This window comes from Larimichthys crocea, chromosome XXI (assembly GCF_000972845.2).
Source record: "Larimichthys crocea isolate SSNF chromosome XXI, L_crocea_2.0, whole genome shotgun sequence".
Lineage (NCBI taxonomy): Eukaryota > Metazoa > Chordata > Actinopteri > Sciaenidae > Larimichthys > Larimichthys crocea.
The window spans coordinates 7,202,920-7,222,445 of NC_040031.1; the positions used below are offsets into that span (position 1 = coordinate 7,202,920).

At 40.2% G+C, this 19,526-nt stretch overlaps 1 protein-coding gene across 2 annotated transcripts in view; it reads left to right on the forward strand.

Moving 5' to 3' along the window:
• lrrc4ca (leucine rich repeat containing 4C, genome duplicate a) overlaps window positions 1-19,526 on the forward strand; it is a 137,069-nt gene that overhangs the window by 90,075 nt on the left and 27,468 nt on the right. Inside the window, exon 1 of one of the 2 annotated variants that reach the window (XM_010747287.3) lies at window positions 3,877-5,653. The exons of the other annotated variant lie outside the window; for it this stretch is intronic. The gene's annotated coding sequence lies outside the window, so the exon portion shown is untranslated. Of the gene's footprint in view, window positions 1-3,876; window positions 5,654-19,526 lie in introns of those variants that run through there. 2 annotated transcript variants of the gene reach the window in all.

The window sequence follows — 19,526 nt, forward strand, 5'->3', positions numbered from 1 at the left end:
AAAGTTTGCCAGACCATATTTGGACTGTATTTTACCATATGGCCAAACATTGGCAACATTTCAAATGGCAATAAATCTTCCAACATTTCATCTGTAGTCACAGAACTTCCTCTGAAATGTTCTTTTTTTGAGTAATGGGGCTCATCCAAAATCATGAATCAAGCTTTTATTTTCGCTGTCAAATCATCCGAACCATGAGCTTTGGGACTTCTTGAGGTCAAATTGCTTTATGTCTTCTTTTTCTCTTTTTTGAGGAATGCGGTCACAGGATCAAGATGGTCAAAACAGTACATATTGGGCATCATATGAATTATTCATTCATTCATTTATTCATAATATTTATTATCCATCAAAACTAGAAATCGGAAATGATCCTAGCGAAAATGTATTGATTACAAGTGTACAAATATATATTTAATATTTTTTTAATGTAATTCAAAAAGAGAATTTGAGTTGTTTTGTTGTATTTGCTGGTGAGTGATCATTTTGAGATATGATACAAGCTATTTATTTAGTGAAATTGCTGTCCTTTCTGTTGTATTGAACCAAGGCTCATTACAATTATAAACAGACCTCTCAGAGTCAGACATAGTAGAGGAGAACTCTCTGTGCCTATGTGCCTTCCTTATTGGAAGTTTTCTTTAATGGATATTCAGGTTTGCCACTCCGAGGTTGTGTTGAAAAATAGAGAAGCCATTAGGGATACCTACTAATAAAATAAACAAAGAAATAAATCAGTTATGCAGTTGAAGCAGCTTAGAGAGTGTTATTATGGTGATGCTTTATATTATTTTAATTTACCTCAGATATGTGAACCTGTGCCAAAAATGGCCTAGGATGGAAACTAAGAATTCATTTTTCGATCACAAGCCCTTTGGGCTAATAGAGGATTTGGATAAGAAGTACAGTTAGAGATTAGTGTGGATCAAAGTGGAGATTAAACAGGATGGAAAACACATTAATGGACCTAATTATTAAGTCTGTGATTATTAGTTTTAATATGAGTGATGTCGCCATACGAGTTGTTTGTGGAATTCCTGTCATTGACTTTGCAAAACTTCTTTTGTGGTTGGAGTATGTGATTGTGGAGAGTACAGTTGAAAGCAAATAGGGATATCAAAACTAAGACAAGCTTCCTACGCTCCACAACCTGAGGTGGCACTAAGACTGATGGAGCAGAATTTAAACGAATGGCGTGCGACACATTCACAGGCCCACAAACTTTCTTTCACCATCTTACCTCTTACAACACACCTGACTACATTATTTCGTTGCCTCTGAGCTTTGCAGGATATCAGTAGCGATGTCGCATACCCTCCAAAACAACATCATGAATAATGAATGCCATATCTCAAAATAAATAACGCACATTATTAATGTATTCAGAGCTTCCTTTAAAAGGGGCAGCTGAAGGTGCTGCAGTACCCTCTTCTCGCTCTCGGTCTCTGAGCAGGTAGATTTAAGATGTTTTTATGAAGAACATCAGACAGAGGGAGGGGCTTTATAATGTGTGTTGTATCAAAATAAATATGGAATTCTGAGAATAACAACCCCCCACTGCTTAGATACAAATTTGTTTGAGTGTGAAAAGCAGTTAAATCTGATGTTTGTAGATCAGAGTGGTACGCAGATTTTATATTTTATGTACTGTATATCCCACGCAACATGGCATCACTGTCAAATGAAACTTGCATTACATGGTGCTCTTTGCTTATGCAATCTTAACTCCTTATATTTTGATAAACATATGCTTTGTGCAGACTGTGTATATTCCTTTTGATCACAGGATGAGACCTGCATGGCATACCCAACATGATTATTGCATTATCTAATTGCATCCCAGTGCATGTATTATTCAGTTCCTAACAACATAATACTCTCAGGGCAAGGAAGAGACCTGTGTGCCTTAAGCTGTATCTGAATGGCACTTCACTGCTTTTTCCTCCCTTCTGTCAAAACACCAGCTTTTTCAAGGTGGTCTCTGTAACGTGACGATAAAAAGCATGTTGCAGTGAAATGATCATCCTAAAGCCTACATCACCAGTGTGTCTGTAATTCACATTGTTAATGTCAAGCTATCTTCATTTTTATAGGGGTGCTGAAAGCATAACCAATAATCTATACTGCAGCATAGCCTTAAATAGTTTTGTTTTTTTTACTCGTCCTTGCCACTCAAGAAATAACTGGCCTTGTGAGTCTTGTATGTGTCTTGACCTTTCAAGGAACAAGGTTACATTGTTTACAACAGCAGCACAACGCCTCTTTTAACGCTTTCCAAGGGGTGAGTGATCTTTACTGTGATGTTTCAATAGCGTTCAGGACCTGTGCTCACATGTGTAAGAACATAAATTCATCTGTCAAGTTAGCCGGGAAGATGCTGAATAATGGATTTTACAATTAACATATAAATATTGTGTTTAAGGTAATGCATTCTGGCATCTGAGCATCCCAAACGCTTCACTCTGAGGAAGCAAGTGTTACCAACAGCAAAGAACACGTTGTCTCAAAAGCTATATAAATCAAGATAGAGGTTATAGCCTCCAGTGATGGTTCCCACATAGCAAATCAGACTTAGAGTAGTAAGGAGTGGTCACCAGAGGTCTAAAGACTTCAAGCTTATGGAAATATAAAAAAGCTTTAAATCAAACCCATTAGGCAAGGCTGTCACAAAGTAACATGACGTGACGTCAGCAGTTACATGTGAATCAAATGGAAATACTGTAGATTCAAATGCTATTATACAAAAACACTGCGCCACTATTTTAAAGAGTAAAGTGCATATGCACTGTAATAGGTTTCATTCTCCTGCACTTGACCAGAGTCAAGGAAAATGTGAGGTGAGAAGAATGGAGTGAAGAGATTGAGTTATTTAATGATGTCTCCTTCGACTGGAAAGCAAGAGAGCGGCGCTCTTTACCACCATATGCCACAGGCAGGCCGACAGTTATAAAGACAGATGAATGATGCAACGTCTTCAGCACTGAGGGAAATGAGATCAGATGTTGACAGGGAGATGGACAGATCCCTGGTCTGGCATTCAAATGTTTTCTCACATCTTCTATCACATGGTGTGTAAATGCATGCATGCTCTTTGAAAAATGAAACATGTTCTCACTCTGCTATCTGATTTTTTTTGTTTTTTTTTGTGTAATATGACTGAGTTTAGTATAATATGTGCAGTACAGCGGGTTTCCTGAGATAAGCATTTCACAAGCAATAATCTCTGAAGACCTGTAGTCTCCTGTGTCAGCCGCCATACTAAAAAATCTGCAACGTGCATTTCATAATTCATACCACAGAGCCAGCGTTTATAAATGGGGTTTAAAGTGCTGAAGCCTGAGAGAGATTATGACTGTTATATTATTAAACTGTTTTCTGGATTGTCAAACTTGTCATAGTAGAACTCCTTTCATGCACTTTATATTTATTCCATCGTGCGACTGTGTGGTTACCGTTCTCCTCACCACAAACCCTGATGTAGGCTTATATTGTAGGCCTATCCTACAGCCTTAAATGATGGATGTACATGTATATATATATATATATATATATATATATATATATATATATATATATATATATATTATATATATATATATATACATATATAATATATAATATATTCTATATATATATATACATAACATAGGCTGTCATGGGAGAGCAGTCCTATGCGACAATCAGCCTGAGGCCACTATCACACTGTCATACAGCACACAGGTGAGGGGCATCGGTAGGTGGCAGTCGTGTCCCGTTTGCAAGAGACACATGGGAGGAACCTCTCTCTCTCTCTCTCTCTCTCTCTCTCTCTCTCTCTTCCTGTCTCTCTTGTCTATCTAAACCCCCCTCTCTCTTTTTTTCTCTCAGGCACACGCACACTCGCGCACACAAATTGGTGCGCGCTTAAACAATAATTCCTTGTCCCTATTAAAACTGGCCAATGGAGAAGAAGGACAAAGGTCAAGAATCAATGAATGAATTAATAAATCATGTGTGATTCGGCGCATGGGCTCCCTGCAGTGGAGATATTTTAGAAGTTCAAACAGAGAAATGTGAAGACTGAAAGAAAGAGGGGGGAAACAGTATTCGCTGCCCTCGCTGCTACAGTGCTGCGGCTGCCGTAACCACCAGCAGTGACTGTCGGAACGGTCTCACTTGGAGTGAACAGTTTGTCAGTGGGAGGTAACCTACGTGATGCCCCCCGCGTGCGTTAATCAATTCAGTGTTGGTCAGTGATGCGCGGTGCCGTTTTATTCGCGCATGTAAATGCCGAGCGCACTGAGGTATAGTAAAGCGCACCGATGGATACATCCCGTGTGCGCGTATTGGAACGATGTCATTAGTGATCAAATTTAAAGCAGCTTAAAACACACTGCGGTCGTCAGAGGAGAAGAAGAAGACGAGGCTTGGATGGTCAGAACTGGATAATAACCCCCTAAACAATTCCTTACCCTCCACGCGTGTCAATGGATAGGCGAGGCTTGAATAGGCGAAATGCATACATAGATGGAACGAGGGCGCACAAGTGATGACTGCCTTTGGTGAACTATAACTCCCGACCAGACAGGGCGAACCAAGGCTCGGCGCGAAAATCATGTAAGAATTTAGCTTTTTGGTGATATAAGGAAGGCTCCCTACACTTCAAGCCGCTGCTTCAATCCCCGATGGTGCTTTGAAAGGTTTCTTGAGGATACCTGCTGGATGCTTTTTTTCTTCTTTCGATGTTGCATCCCACATTAAGGCATTTTCCCTCTCGAGAATGGAGATCGGAGCCACCTGAAGAGAAGAAAGAGATATTGTTTGATCCCGGCAACTTTATCAATTCTCTCGTGTGTAGGATATCTATTGAGTCACTAAACTGCGGGACTTCTTTCATCGACATAACCAGGAGGGAGGAAAAAGAAATAAACATCTTGAAATCCGCACTGGGCTGTGAGGTGAAATCTAATCAGATCCAGCTGGCTTGATGACTGAGAAGTAATACGGACTTGAAAAAGAAAAAAAAGTTACGTTTAAAAACGACAGAGATCGGGACGGTAAACTAACCCAACCTCTGTCCCCTCAATGTATGGATGATACATTCAGGTCTGCCATACAGTCTAATAACGGGCTCTTCAGGATGGATCTACCTGGAAATTGACCACACGAGGTTCTCCGCGTTTCACATGCTGTAGAGAGATCACTTTTTTAAACATTTAATTAGACCCAAGAGAAAATAAGAACACTTTTACTTTACATTCGTCTAACTCATCATTTGGAGAAAATCTGGGACCACAGTGGGCATCGCTTTGCATCGGGAGAGTAGTTTCAACAATGGCACTTGTAGGTGCCTCCGTGTTATGTGCGTCCTGAAATATATATATATATATATTTATATATTTATATATATTTATATATATATGTCGGAGGAAATATCGGATCATCATCGCTGTGAGAGTTAATTGTCATCCAGACTGATTTGTGGATTATATGCCACGTCGTTTTGAGAGTGGGGAACACAATGTGTCTGACAAGAAAATATCAGCACGGATTCTGCAAAATCGCCTGAGAATTGCGGATGTTTTTTCGATGCAGTTTTTGGGGAGGGAGCGGAACAGGGACCGTTCTCCGTCTAAAGCAGAGACCCTGCAGACCTCGGTGTCTTTGTGAACAAGTAAGTTAGTGTTTAAAAAAAAAAAAAAGATGTTGGTCTGATTGTCTCACTCGTGCCTGTAACACAACTCCCCACATGGAGCTTGTTCTTTCTGTTGTTGTGTTCAAATGTGGTAGTTTTATTTATGTTTCTTGTCTTGATGACTGTGGTGATATAAAATAAATCAGAGCACGGCATTTCCACGGGCTTTACCATCTCTGATACTGCGGCCTCTGACTGAAAGATGTGTAATCACGCGCTGATTTTGAAAGATTAGGAAAAAGATGCGCGCGCTCGTGTGGGTCTGCTTGCGTTTCACTGCGCGCCCTTGAGTTTGAGTGCGCGAGCATCAAGCATAGTGGTCATGAACAGTAAAAAAAATACAACAGAAAGAGTTTAGCCTTTCTAAAAACAGAGAAGAGGAATATGTGTAAAAGGAAGTGAAGACATATGTGTGGCTATCCTTTTCATAGTGTGACATGCTAAAGGGGCAATCCATCTATCCAGCTATCCAGCCTTACAATCTACATGCGGTCAACCTACATTTTATATCTAAAAACCGGACATATTTAGCACAAGTATGTGCATGCTTTACTAAAAAATATGGTGTTTATATAAAATATTTAGTACTAGAATTTAAAATTTAATAACTGCATCTCTGTTGCATGAAATCGTCAGACATGGGTCTGTTTTTTCTTTTTTTCTTCTTCTTCACATGGTTTACACAGAAGGCGCCTCTGTGGTAGCCTGTGAGGGAGCTGTCCTTCTTACGTGGTGCTGAAATTAAAATCTGTCGTCTTCGGTCTGCCTCTGCTCAGCTGGAGAAGGCATGGATGTTGTAGTTCATGGCTCGAAAATCTAAGCCACTAGTCTGCTGAATATAATCCTTTTTCTCCCAGTATGCACTGAAGCAACAGATGACACATTTGAGAGCTTATGCCTGTTATATACAAGAAGTTAAAAAGTGAGTTGCAGAGTTATATAGAGTAAAATGCATAAATGCATACAGTATATGTGGCTGTATTATATATTATTAAGGCTACCCATGAATTTTATCTCTCCACATCCCCTCATTGGCTTCTCTGAATTAAACATACATTTTAGGATGAACATCACCCTGAACAGAGGTTAGCACAAACACACAAATCTTTAATATCATATACATTTTTCATATCACTGCTTTTGTGAGCTTAAAAATACATGTCTGTCATGTTGGTAATAAACCAGTGTTGGTGGTAAAAGCATAAATAGAGGTGGCTGTCACTCTTTAGACAAAGGATGAATCGGATCTCTCACCTGTGAAAGTGAGAAACATGGCGGACATTATTCATCCACTGAAAGAAAGAGCCCTCCATCATCACCTTGGGGAGACAAATTAGATGGCTGATTTTTATGTTTTTGCCCTGTCATAGGCCTTAGCATGATAAATCCTCCCTACATATTCCCAAGATTGCAGTTGTTTGTTGGCAACCGCAGTGTGATTCATAGTAATAAGTCGAAAGACTATTCCTCCTCCCCATTTAACACTTCTCAAACCCTTTAATCCCAGTGGAGGTTTTCTTGGAGATGGATGTGGATCAGAGTTTGTTTATTCCACTACGTTGAAGTGACAGCAGCTGTATCCCCAGTGTGTCCATATTAGTCCTTCTAAGCAGTGGGGAACAGTGTTAGAGCAGGTGCAGCAGAGAGACCAAGAGGGACTTCCTGCTGCTCACACAAAGCCAGTCTTAAGCTGATGATGTTGCTACCATAGACATCTATTTTATATCCAATTTTTCCAGCCATTGTTGTCTGACTTATCTATTGAAAATCATTCCAAGAAGCTGTGTCAGAAAATTAATGAACTTGTCAGCTGGAAAAGGGCACTACTGTAATGGGGTGCCAGGGTCTTGCAAAGCGACAGTCTGTATACCCATGTTCCCTTCCCACACTCCCTTTGTCATTTTTTTTCCCTCCTCAGCTTGTGACTCAGTTCAGATCAGGGCTAGTACTTTGTGCCATGTAATAAAATGTTCATTTCTCAAATCGGATTAATCTCTGTAAAGCCCAGCTTAGGACACCATTAGCATTCATTTATTTCACTGCTGGGGACTTGTATCAATAATGGAGCTACCCCTACATTTTTCATCTACTCTGGGTATAAAATCTCTCACGGGGGTTTCATTCAACAAGAAAGGGAAAAGTTTCAGTGATCCGTTATCTACTCCCTTGCCTATTGTATTTGAGATCAGCAGTCCGATGCAGGAGGTCTGAAGGCCAGATAGGAGATGAAGAATCTCATTCTGGAGATGAAAGAAGCCTTTATAAGAAGATGAGGTGGACAACATCCACATAATGGATAGATAGCACCAGATTCAGAGTGCAAAACAATATAATTTGGCATTATTATATATTATTTTACGTTCATTAATTACGGTTAGAATATTCTGTGTATTTTATTTAACCTCCTACTATAGCCTGAGGCGCATATTTCCATTTGAAATAACAAAGGTTAATGTACACATGAATGTGTGTTTGTTACTAGGGATAATTCAACTCAATTGAATAAATGCACCATATATAACACCAGGTTTAAGCACTGTGGTAAATGTTTCAAATCTACTTCCCTGACAATGTTCATATAATTACATACAATTATTATAAACAAATAAAAAGTAAGTTCACATCTCTCACTCAGCTTAATCCACATATTTATCACAAGTTCGTCCTTGAAAAATATGGAAAGTGTAAAGATTTTGAGGTCAGGGCAGAAGCAGCTGCGATGCAATCTGATGCTTTGAAAAGTGCATCATGGCTGATGATTGCTGCTTTTATACACGAGGTCAATCTTGTGCTGATTAATCATGCATAGTTGCAGAGGTAGGCAAGAAGAGAGTCACCTTAAAAGGAATTGACGTTTGGAAGATGTCTTTCATAAGCCAAGGGTGAGTAAGTTCTGACATGATGGTCACTGACACGTCGTGTTGCAAGACTGCATCGCAGGTGGCTATTGTGAAGGTGATAAAAACACACCTCAGTTTCTTTTAAACTGTGCCACTGGTAGATGACGCATTGCACTGCTTTGAAGAGAGTGTTGCGGTCAGATTTGTAGGCAGTAAAATATCTAGCAATTTGTCACTGCTTTGTCACTGCAAACTCACTGTCACAATAGCTTCCCCATATAGTCTTTATTGAGAAAATGGGAGTTGTTTCCAATCTTTACCGCTGTGGATGATCATCTTAAACCTGAGGCTGGGTTTTGCTCCTGCTTTTATAAGACAATCTAGTCTATCACCAGCAAGCATCTTGGTCACAGCACACATGCACAGACAGACATGAACGGTGTCTGCAGTAGCTCCACTCATTAGTCATCCTCTCCAGCATGTCTGGCTGAATGTTCTGTCCAGGGAAAGAACAGCTGAGCAGGGCGACGGCCGCAGCACATTCCGTCAGTCGATGGATTAATCAATTGGTGTTCCAACTCAGCCCATCCATCTCCGGGAATAATCTGGGAGACATCATAAAAGTGCCATTCTGTCATTCTAGAGGCCAGGGAGCATTGCTTCTTTTTTTTTTCCTGCTTCTCTCTCTCTAGTGCCACTCTTATCGTGGGAACAGGAGTGGATTAAATGGAATACAGATAAGTGTGTGCAGCATGGCAACATCGTGAAGTGTTTAGTTGTGTTGTTTTTTTTCTTTTGAAACAACAACAGCTTGAAATATTTTTTGCTGCTGTGATTCAGGGCAAAAAAGGAATTCTTCCAACTCCATCACTGTCTCCCCGTTACCTCGCTTCCTTCGTAAAATTCAGCTAAGAGCACTGACCTGAATTCAGGGCGCATCATTACTCACCACTTGTCTTACATCACCCACCTTGCCAGTCGTGATGATGGTGTCTTTCCAACTTAGAAATCTTCACCTCACTCTCTGCTGCCAGTCTGTCTTTTCTTGACCACACTAAAATAGGAGTGACAGCACCCGAGGTGGGACGGATGTGATGGCTCTGTTAATAACAGTTTGCATTACTACAGTGCTTAATGCTCATGAACACGTTCTCTCTTTCAAACACAGATTACAAGAAACATATACACATGTACCACTGTCATTCTTCCTGCCTTTGGGGCACCCAGGCAGTGTCTGCTTAAAGTGATACTCGCCCAGGCCACCACATTAATTCCTGCTGCTAAATTAAAAGGTTAAGTGGGCTGGGGAAGGGTGGCGAGCTATCTCTTACTACCTCCATTTATTTTCTTCAGATTGTGCCTCATGAAGGTAAGATATTTAAGCCATTCCCACCCTTTCCAAAAAAAGAGAAAATTGAAGGCAGGGTAGGAAAAGAGATCTTACTCTCAAGTGATGTCTTCTCGTTCTTTTGTTGTTGACAGTGGAATTTAGAGTGAGCTGTGCGTGTTTGGTGCTCTGTGCTCTAAACACTCAAAGTTAAAAACATTTGAACTGGAGAGATGCCCTTCAAACAGGTTTTTTGTGGTCGCATAGCAACAGAGCCATGACTAGCGCTTCCCCAGGCAGCTCATGAGCTGCTAGCTAAAATAAAGGTTGTCAATGGACATCTGCATTCAGTGACAAAACCAGTATAAGTCTAGATTTAATACTTTAAAATGCACAGACGTTTAGTTTGCAGGAAATGACAGCTGTTTTCTTGGTTCATTTTTTCTCCACATGCAGCATCCTGTCAGCCACATTATTACAATTATCATCATTATCACTGCGTCACTTTCTTAGTCTGAGAGGGGTTATTGAAGACAAAGAGCTGTGTTATAGACAAAAGCATGTGTGTGTGCATGTAAGAGGATTTCTACAGTTTAACTTGTAATGTTGGTTTTGAGAAAATGCCCTTTAGCTGTAATGGAAACTTGACCTGTTAGAGCTCATGGGGTTTTCCCAGTGGAAAAGAAGCCTTTATTTCATACTGTGTTTTTTTTCCATAGCAAACTGCAAGCTTTATCTATTGAGAAACATTTCATGCTTTGCACTCCAGCAAAGCTGAGCATTTTACAAGGATCCACTCAATTCGGTTAAATTTGTCAGTATAGTTTCATCAGGTAGAATCATCAAAATACAGGAAACCCGCAAGTCAGTTATACCGAAGGGCAAACAGCCTTGCAGCTGCTGTGATGTGTATGAATCAAACTGAGCAAAAGGAATTATTATTTTTTTTTTAAAAAGCTTCACAAAGGTGAAATATTAAAATCCAAAGCATTTCACTAGCCTTCATCAGAGTTTGACCCTGGGCTAGGCTGCTCTTACAGCAGCAAGAGTAGACTAGTCTCACCATTCTGTGGCTATTGAAAAAGTGGCTGCTCATTCATTGGTTAAAATAAAATAATAATAATACTAAAAAAACATTGCTTCCCCATGGGTGTTTGAAATTAAATCAATTATGTTCTGCTTTGCGGAAAAACGCAAATGAAGAGAAAGAGAAATATTCATGCATGGTTACAATTAATTAAATCACCTTCCCATCAAGTATAACATGAATATTTAAATGGAAGGTTTGGCCTCTACGATTGTGCATCTGAATTCACTTTTGATTATCACGGTATGCACTTTGCAATAATCTGCTCTTGAGAGCCAAGTGTATTATGTTCAATATTCAAAAGCCATTTAGTGTTGTGTAGAGAGTCAAGATGACAAGAGTACAGTTTTCAAAAACAGAAAGCTCAAAACAAACTCTGTTTTTTCCTCTAGATTTTTACTACAGCAGTGTGTGCATGCATGAGTGAAAGCGCATGCATGTGCCCTCTTAAACCAGTGCCTTCTGGAGACCCAGGGGTGCAGAATGAGTGTCTGGGATCTGGACATCTGGGCCGAGCTTTACCGTCTGTCACCCAGTTCTGCTTTTTAAATCATAAACCCAATCAGGCCGGCAATCAGATGGTAGCTCAGCTCGGCTTCGTAGCTGGAGTCTGGTCATCAGTCAAATACCCCACAATACAACACAGCGTGATCACACCCCAGCTAGCAGTCACACATTCTCTGACTGCTGAGCTGATCATTCTGAGGGAGAAAAAAAAAACTCTGAAATTTTCACACCTATAAAGACACACCAGTATGCTAATTTACAAGGAAACACACCTACTGTTAAATACTGAAATCACCCAGAAACCTTACAAAATAAAAGAAGGTACCTATTTCAGAACATACTGCATAATCTGTTATGTGCTTATGATTATTTACTTGTTTTCACTCATGAGCTCATGTGCATGCATGTGGGTGTTTATCTGTGTTTTATCTGTGTGTCTTTGTGTCGGTATCTTTTTGCATTTTTCTCACTACCCACTCACCCTGTTAGTCTCTGACCTTAATGTGTCACTCATCCTGGCACCTGCATGTACCCTACTATGATAGTTTTGATCTGACAAGGATAGACTTACACTTGATTTAATCCAAGTTGTCTCTATGGAGTCTGCTGAGGTACCAGTCTGTTTCTCTGCTCAGGTCAAGGCCTTGTGACAGGGGCTGTCAGTCCTGCTCCTCGACTGCACATGCAAGAAAGGAAAGAAAATGCTTTTGAGCTTTGAAGCACTGCAGAAAGGCCTGGATGAATTGAGAGAGCTTATGCATGCCTGGTTAATGGGTAATCTCCCTCATACACAAAACAAATTAATCCTGAACAGATGCCACCACATATAATGAAACACTTGCACTTGTTTCCAGCAGCTTGTTAGGAATCAAGATGAAAAAAACAAAACAAAAAAACAAACAAAAGATGCTTTATTTTCATATTCAAGTCTGAATGTCACGGCTACAAGCCTGCATTAAAGGTCTTTATGAATTTGTGAAGAAAAAAACAAGATGAGTAAAAATGTGTAAATTGGTAAAATGCTGTAAAACTGCTGTAAGTTCTCAATACTAAAAATGTTAATCTGTATGTCAGTGGCATACTGTACAGGTGTCATGGATGAAGATAACAAAATTAAACGAATGGATATAAGTAGTTGAGAGGCAGTAGAGCGGTAGCCAGTCATGCTTGATGGGAAGAGGGAAGCATGTGTGTGCGTGCGTGTGTGCATGTGTGTGCCTACAGCCCAATGGCTAGCCTCCTGCAGTCTGTGCCAGACTCCTCAGTATTTGGCTGCAGCCCGTCTGCCACTGAGGAGAGAAATAGTCACACAACATCCAAGGCCTTGTCATATTTCATTTCCTTTTAGTGTATAATTTAACATAATTTAACAATTGGCAGATATGTCTGTGTGGAAGCGTTCATAGGTATATCAACTGTATGCACTGCAAAACTGATCTAAGCAAATATTATAACGCTACAGTATATTAAGATTTAGTTTCTATCTAGCTGTGTAGATTCTGTGTTTATTCATTCTGGGCTACTGTAGGAACATTGAAGTTTAATATGGCACTATAACACTAATGAAATCATAATTATGAATATTTTTTTCCATTTGTGACCTATTCTGTAAATATAGCACCTTAAATCTGGCAAACTGGGCGAAAGGAATCTGCAAAAATAAATTATTGTCTTAACAAGTCATTTTGTTGATCTTTGAGTTCCAAGGGCCTTATTTTCTTAAAACCTGCCACCGAGGAACAATTAGGTCAAGTAGTTTCCAGTAGAAATCAAGAATTTTGAAGATGAGTGCTCCAGTCTGGGAGAATGTTTTAAGAAAACACGTTGGACACATAAATTAAATGGGGACCAAACAATCATCCACATGCCAGAGACAAAGGTTAAATTCCCCACAGTGATACTTCCAACTCAGCTGAGAATTGATTATACCAAATTTTGGCGTTGGGAACCCAGTGAGGGATGATGCCATTGCTGCTGCATTAGCGAAAAATTAGGGTGACTGCACAGAGGAGGGTTGGATCTGGCGTCTGCAGCATGAACCTCCTACTTTTGATAATTCTTCATACTTTTATGTGTTTTGTGGTGGTTACATTTTTCATTTTTGTAGATTTTTCACAAAACGTGTGTAGTCATTTTGGCATACTCCACTGGGAGAACATTTTTACTTGATGACTGGCTGCAGGGGCATCACACAAACAAGGCAGATATCACAGCATTACATAATATTTTGTTTGTTTACAGTAGAGAATCCTCACATTCTGTGGCAGTCAGTCAATCAGGTCTACTATTTCTAAACAGTGTTGACTGAATGTTGCCAAGCAGCCGTGACCTCCTCGTCTAGTCAAGCAATCTTGTAGACAAGTCCTTGATATTTCTTGTATGTGATTGTGTAGTTTGATCTGTCCCTGCTCTGGGGTCTGTCACAGTGATATAGTGATTATGTTTAGTAACAGGGGAACATTCCAGGCTCTATGTTGACTGCTAATTGGGCTCCAGTGTAACGACTGTGTCATATTAATGACCCAGATCCAGCTCATTGTAATATTCATGAGCTGTGAGGATTGCCTTTTCTCTCTGGGACTGCATGGTGCAGAGGTTTATGAGTGCGGTGTATGTGTGTGTAAGAGTGAGCATGTGTGGGTGTAGGGAACAAAGGTTGATCACTGTGTACAGCTCCTCTTCAATTTATCCTTTTGTGTTCCTGGAAAGCGGTTACAGCACTTGCAGCTTCGTTTCTATGATGTAGGTTTCCCACCCTTCCCCAATGCCGCCGATATCAAAAGGTGTGTGTTGATTTAAATCTGCATCTGATCTGCAGATGAATGTTATGTGGTAATCAGCTCTCTTTGCGTCACATCACGTTGAAAAAGAGAAAACACAGATTCGAAAACAGGTGGTGTCTGTAAAATCATCCGTTTCATAAGCAAATCCACAATGAGCTGTTGAGAATGACAAAGCCATTTCAAAGCCAGGTTTGTGTTTCTTTTAGGACTGTGTGGACAGGTTAAAAGGGTCTTCTGTGCCTGATGAAACAGGTGGGACCCCTACAGTCACTGGCATGCAATCCTTCCTCTTTCTCCCCCCCCCCGCCAGTGTGCTCTGCATTTGCATAACACTAATCGGAGCATAAAAGGGAGTCAGATTCTTTCTGTATTCATTAGCTTCATCTCTAGGTGTTTCGTTATTCTATAAAGCCCCTATCATGTCCTGGCCATCATATTGCATATTTCTATGCTCTAAGGCACAATTCTGCTGTGCTATTTCTTTTTGTGATGCCTGAATTGGAATGTGGAGTTGTAGTTAAAAGAGGTCATATGAATGTGAGGTGTCCCTTACGGCTAAAAAGGCTAAACCACTTCAGTACGGAAGCAGAACAGAAACAAGCTCTTCCTATTGTAGTCTGGACAAGATCACAATGTACACAACTGGTCGGCTGATAAGGACAAGGTCTTTTGAAGGACGAATGAGTGACACATTCTTATTGTAGGATGTTTAAGCTAAAAAACGCTGCCTCACCATTTTCTTATCGCTGCGTCTATTGAGAACAATCAACTCCTAACTTCACCCCGCTCTGGACGCCCTTATTGGAATTCTTCTTTTTGTGTCATTTCAGTGTTCGGTTTTGAAAGATGAACGTAAAATGGCAAATCGTGTTTCCTTTTACAGAATAAAATGATGCATAAAAAACACCGGCTTAGACAAATTAGATTTTAATGAAGAATGGAAGTAGCTCTGTGGAGTCTCTGGCATAACATTAGATCCAGTATGGTAACTTTTGTGCAGTGATGAGACATTTGTTATAGCCAGTTAAGAATGGCAGCTATCAATCTGTAAATGAGCTGTATAAGTCATATAAATTATACTGCGGGTGTCAGAAGCACACCCATAATATCAAAAATACAAATGGACTTCAATGGATAGCTGAGCAAATAGAGAAAGAGTTATTTATTTATTCTTTTTTTTTTCATGCCCAAAAGCTAAAAACCTCCTTTTATTTGACATGACAGTGGAGGATTTCATCATTGTGAGGGGAAAGAGATTCACCAACTTAGGCAAGATCTAGTGTTCTCTGTGGTGAAATAGAAGAACAAATCTTCATGCGACTGTTCTGTCATTTCTGTACTCATTTGTTCCAACCTCAAAGGATCTGCTGTATTGTGATTATAGCCTCTGTAAAGTGGACCCTAATCCAAATTAACAAGAATTGTATTGTTTTGTGTGCTCCAAACGGAAAGTTCAGCATGAATTTTTAAACTGGGATGACATGTTTTGTCTGTTTTCTGTTGGCTTTTTCATCTTCCTTCCTTTTTTTTTTTTTTTTTTAGATTTTAGTACTGTTTTATTTATGTACTGCCTAAGAATGTAAACTTACAGGTGGTTACATCTAAAATTACCATAAGCGGCCTAAAGCTCATATACTAATACACATACTTTATATTAGGCCCACATTAGTATTTTTTTAATTTACAGATAAGCAAATTATTGAATTAACAACCTGTGTTTGATTTTACAATCTCCGTTTAAATTATAGTGTAATTGTTGTAGCAGCTAGTCCTGAGAGTACTGCATTGAGCAAGCGTGTCTTTGATGCTTATCTTAATTTTAAATTAATCTGACAAAAGGGAAGGATCTGTTATTTCTTCTCCCTGATTTACATTTGTTTACTTCAAAAAATGCACTCAGGCATTACAGGTGCATACGCTGATTTTCAAGTCTCTTAACAGCCAGTCGTTGGCCATAACATCATTTAGGCCAACTTGAAATAATCGTTGGAGCAGAAGCAGGAGTGCATAGTGTGAAATAAATATTATTTCTGTGGTAAACACAATTCCAAGCACCGTGAAATTAATCAAACAGAATTAAATCAAAGAACTTGGACTGTGCTCAGGCAATTATGAGCACAGAGAGGGGGGGTCCATTAATTATATCTGAGGGTGCATTGCACCCCAATTGACCTTTGTGGAAAACGGTCAGCGTATTGTATTTTGGCACTGAATAGATGCATGAATTGAACTTGCTGTAGGCACATCATTATCTATTTTATTTGATTGTGAAATGTATCACCCATTTATTTTAATACCTCCCTCACCTTGAAAATGGGTAACAGGCCAAGAAGAGTAGTGTGTCTGTTCCAAACGTCCTGTGTGTTGATTATGGTTACTGTGGCTTTTGGTGTGTCGGACCTGCTTGTGAACTCTTGCAGTCTGCAAGTTAATGTTCACTTGCCAGATGCCTACTAACCTGCTGTTGTGTGTGACATTGCAGTCCCACTTTCTCTAACTGTGTCTTTGGCTGTCATTCAGCTTAGCGGGTTCTGGGATCTCTCTCTGTCTGCCTGTCTCTCTCTCTCTCTCTCTCTCTCTCTCTCTCTACCTAATCAAGGAAGTGGCTGGCATAATGCATAATGATGCCCCTGCTTCTGGACTTTGCAGTGAACTAGCATTTTGAATGACAGTTGCCATTTCCATTATGCTGGACGAAATTTGCACAAGCCACCGCATATCTCACGCATTACCCACAGCTTATGTCTTTGAATAACCTCAAGGTGCCGGAAGAGAGAGGAATACAGACAGACAAATAAAGAAAGCTTGAGGAAGTGTGTTAAAATGGAGGATTAGACTTTGACACACTGAGGGGGGAACCATCCCCTTGTCAGTGCAGCAGAGGTCCAGTGAAATTTGCCTTGTTTTAAGCCCAATGCCCAGGGGCTGTTGCACGATTTAAAGACCTTATGAAATGTGTTACAGCAAACATGCTTATAAATATGTCAATAAATGTGGGAAATATGGAGTGTTCAACTGCGAAAAAGAGCGATCATATCATGTCTTGTACATATATTTATACATATACATTTATTATCCCAATTAGTGAATTTTAATTTATGTTTTGGTAATGCATAAAACAGCAGTTACAGAATAACCTCTACCATCAATAGAATGAATTGAAATGAATTGATATAATTTATATTATTACTACATGAGTAATGAATACTGTGCATAATACATTATTAATATTTTATGTGTGTCAAACACTGTACGTATTACAACCCACTCTTAGCAACAAAGCATGTTATTTGGTGGCTGATATGTACTGCAAACTGTGGAGTTTAGTGTCCTCTGGTAGGAAACACAGCAGTTGGATGTGTGGGGCACAGATGAGTCAAGAGAAAATCAGTTTAGACCAGTCTGTTTTTTTTGTTTTGTTTGTTTTTTAGAAAATTGTGTTATTTTTTTTGGTGGCAATTGGTGAAAACAATGAACCCTATCCTACTGTCCTTTGGCAGCTATTGTCAGTGAAGGTTCCCTCGGTGAAGCTGCTCATTTTCTGCTGACTTGCATTATTTCAAAGGGTTGTTCCTGTTATTTTTGTTTCTTCTCTCTCTCTCTCACTCTCCATCTCTCTCCAAACTCTTTTATCCTGTCCACTGCACTGTTTAAACACAAAGTACTGTATCTTCCTCTCCTATCTCCTCTAACCTGCTCCACGTTTTTTTCCTCGTCCACTAATCTCAATGTGATTTATGCCAAGTAATTGCTTTAGAGAACTGTTTATCCACATCCTCTACATTTCCCAGCTCATGTGATTCTGAATCCGGTAACCTGTTTGCCTTCAATCACTCAGCCATTCCAGGGGAGCGACAATGCCCTTACAGCTGATTTCAGCTCCACTGTTCCCATCGGTAATGGGAAAGCTAAAGACGGCTGGCTGCTGGGGCATCGCACAAACAAGGCAGGCTCGGGGAGGAGGGAGCAAAGCTCCTCCAGAAAGCAAAGCACATCAGCGCTATTGTTAGCGCATAGCGGGAGATTAGCACTGATGGCTGTATGTGAGCTAGCGGGGCTTGGCTGGTGTTCTGTGTCGGATGCTAACCCAGCCCACCCCTGCTGCCACTGCCACCATGTCACAATTAGCCAGAATAGCTGCAGACATGATTGCTCTCCCTGGTGGCAATGCAGTCAATCCATCTCCAATCACTGTGATATCATTCCACTCTGGAGGTCATTATCAGCATCATGAATACTGCACTCGTTTAGATTATATACCTTCCCGTAATCAGGAGACACCATCCATCATTCGCACCTCTGATTTCTGAGACAGGCTCACAAAAGACAGTTGAGTCATCAACACAAGATAGCTAAGAAGAAGCGTTGAAATAAAAATATAATGTGTACACATGTGACATAAAGCATTAAACACTGTACTGTATTTTCTGGAGCATGAGGGAGCAACAGTATGGGAACTTAAACTCAAAAGGCTGATTGCATTGCAACATTGTCGCTACAGACAGGAGGATTGCAGCAGCAACATGACATGCAGTCTGTCTCTTTTATTCTCATCGTGTACTTGTTTTCCAACACACACGATGTAGCCAGCCCAAAGCCATGCAAACACACGCAGTATGTCAGTGCCTCTGACTGATTACAGTGCATGATTAATTAGCAGACAGATTGCTAAACGGTGGTGAACATGGGTTGATGTGCAGAGGTAAAGAGTAGACTCTCCATGGAATACAATAATGTCCTCTATGCCCTCATCTCGGTCTCTCTCATTCTCTCTCTCTCCCTCTCTCTTTATCTATCTGTCTATCTATCTCTATCTCCCACTTGTCCTCCCATCCTTCTCTCCCATCTATTTCTTCCTCTCTTTCTATATTAAGCTCTTCTGGGTTAATCATTCCTAGAGGACGATAGCACCACAGTGCCGAAAAAAAAAAAAAAAAAAGTGACACACAGCTGTGTGCAGTCAGGTTCTTGTGCACCCACTTCCAGTGATTACAGACCCTTTAAAGGATAACCACAGATCTTACAGCCACATTGTCTTCAGTACTACACACTTCTAAAGAGGTGAAGAGTTTTAACACTCCGTCTTTGGCCTCCTCTCGTTTTCATAGAACCAATTCACTTGACCTTATTCCTCATTTATCCTCATATTTGCCTGTCCTTTCACTTCAGTGCCACGGGAGGGTTTTCTAATCTTCATCTCATTATATGGCATTCTTTCACCTCTCCTAACATCCTTGCACCCTATTTTGCCCTGCTGTGGTGTGGGCCCAGTGGGAGGCGAGCGCGCTAATTCATTTGTTTGCATATG